The sequence below is a fragment of the Chiloscyllium punctatum genome, unplaced genomic scaffold (assembly GCF_047496795.1).
Source record: "Chiloscyllium punctatum isolate Juve2018m unplaced genomic scaffold, sChiPun1.3 scaffold_586, whole genome shotgun sequence".
Classification (NCBI taxonomy): Eukaryota; Metazoa; Chordata; class Chondrichthyes; order Orectolobiformes; family Hemiscylliidae; genus Chiloscyllium; species Chiloscyllium punctatum.
The window spans coordinates 55,001-57,500 of NW_027310320.1; the positions used below are offsets into that span (position 1 = coordinate 55,001).

Sequence of the window (2,500 nt, forward strand, 5' to 3'; positions counted from 1 at the left end):
ACAGATTAGATCTGAGAAGCAGGCTGGCGATAAAGTTTCTCGATCTGGTGTTAGGATGCGGTTTGATCCAGGAATTGGAAATCTTGTCATCCTGGAAGTATTTGATGCCGTCACCTTGGCACAGCATCTTGCCCCATTTCTCGAACTCCCACTCTCGCCACGCTCCGTACTCATTGGGAGGCTTCAGTAAGCGTTGTCTTTGCTTTTCTGACAAATGCCCTCCATCCAGCATTGTTGCCAGTTCCTCCGTGGTAGGTCCAGCGGGTACCTTTTTCTCAACCAGGAAACCTTTAATTTCTCGAAGTACATTGAGTGATCGAAATTCTTCGATGGTTTCCTTATTGCTCTCTTCCCTGAATTGGAAGGACGCTTTGATGATTGGGTCGGTTGAGCGCTCCAGAGATTCTCGCTTTCTAATAATTGCAGATGGAATTTGAATCTCGAGCTTTGGTATTGCCAGACCTCCATCCTTGTTCTTTGAGTACAGTAAACCGTCAGCGACGTGTTGTGGCAAGTGTAGGAATTCTTTTACCGCATTCCGAATGATCTGATCCAGCTTCACCAAGGTGTTCTGAGACGCCTCTGTCAGTATCAGGTGGAAGTACAATCTTGGGATGACATGCACTCTGAGAAGCTCCAGTCTCTGAGTTGGTTTGAGAGGCGCTGATCTTAAGCCTTCAACCCAGGTTTTGAGCTTGTCCTCCCATTCACTCTCTTTAACGCCAGCCCATGGGTCTATCCGGGCTCCCAGGTATTTCTCTGTGTCGCCTGGTGGGATGTATGTGATGGTTTCTTTTCTTATCCTCCATTTTGCCTCATGATTGTACATGAAGGTCTTCCTTTTGCATGTGAAGTGGAAGCCTTTGGTTTTCTTGATATTAATATCTAGGCCTGTCTTATCGCAATAAGACTGGAGGATCTTCAAGTTCTCTTGCATCCCAGCGTGAGAGTTGCTCAGTAGTGCGATATCATCAGCAAAAGCCAATGCTGTACATTTCACCGTTTTGTCTCCAAACGGCATGGTTATTCCCTGGCCTGCCTGCTCCAGGGTACTGATGAGAGGGTCGATTGCGATATTGAATAGCAATGGTGAAAGCGGATCGCCTTGCTTCACGCCTCTCTCGATCTTGATCTGTTCCGTGGGCTTGCCTTTGCCCTCAATCACCGTAGTGTTATTGGTGTAGAGGTCGCGGATCAGATCCACGAAGGCCGTAGGTGTTTTCATCCTCTTTAGCGAGCCAATGAGCAGTTTGTGGCCGACTGAATCGAAAGCTTTGGCCAGATCGACAAAGACAACGGCTAGCTCCTTTCTGTTCTTTTTTGATCCTTTGATGACATTCTGGAGGATAGCAATATTCTCGTTACAGCCCGGCGTGGCTGCCAGGAACCCTTTCTGTCTCGGGTTGATGTTAACCGCCTTGCTTAACCTCTTTGCCATAATTTTAGTGAACAGTCGGAGAAGCATTGGCCCGATTGTGATGGGGCGCCAGTTGTCTAGGTTCTTTAGTCGATCCTTGTCCTCACATTTAGGAATGAGCACTGTCCGGCTCTTTTTCATACTCTCTGGGATAGATCTTGTTTTTAACCACAGGGTGAAGAGGCGAGGTATACGGGAGGCGTCGGTCTCCTGGATGGCTTCTAGGTCTTTCAGCTTTTTGCCATCTGGCCCTGGTGCACTGTGTCTGTCAATTCCTTTCAGGGCTTCTTCTACCTCCTCTTCCCCAATTGGTCCCAGGAGTAGGTTGTCATCAACACGGCCAGCATAACCAGCAAAGTTCCTTATGTCCGCTTTGTTGTTCGCCTTGGACAATTTCTCACGGAATTTGGTTTCCAGTTCCTCTCGTGAGATGGGGCATTGGGATGTATCTGGTGCACCCATTAACTTTCTGGCTAGCTGGCGCCTGTTGTTTCTGTATAGTTCTTGGGCATCTTTATATGCCGCTTTCTTGGTGGCATAACGTTTCTTCGCCCCGTTGTTGTTACCCTTCTTTTCGGCCTTTCGATTGTTCTCTCTTTGCCGTCTGCGGGGGTTTTTCTCGTTATGACCACCGTATATTTCGTCTGTAATACAGTCTACCAAACCCCGAGCTTGAGCCATACAGAGTGGATCATTGGCTTTCTGCAATAGTTCTTCGGCCTTTTTGATGTGTTCATCAACTTCCCTGTGTTTAGGGAGTTTGGCCGGGATTTTGTATGGGACTTGTTGTTCATCTTGTGCAGTCGAGCCATTATCCTCCTCTGGTCTGGTCTCGTGCTCCTCTCTTTCCGATGTTATCGGGGTTGTCGGGGCTGCTACCTGTGTAAGCCGTTTCTTCTGAAGCAATCTCCGTTTGTCTGAGATCTGCTTTGCGGTCTTAGTTGTTATGACCTTAGCAATCTCGACATTGATGAATCTTGCTCCAGCGAGGCTTATTTCAAGTTGCTCCAAGAGGCTTTCTTCCTCTTCGGACCATGCTCCTTTCCTTCTCTTTGCTGTAGGCTTGTCGGCCTCTATGCGCTT

The 2,500-nt window shown here is 48.0% G+C and overlaps 1 pseudogene; it reads right to left on the reverse strand.

Annotated features, from left to right (window-relative positions):
• The window catches only part of LOC140473382 (28S ribosomal RNA), an 8,321-nt pseudogene that overhangs the window by 2,149 nt on the left and 3,672 nt on the right, over positions 1-2,500 (reverse strand).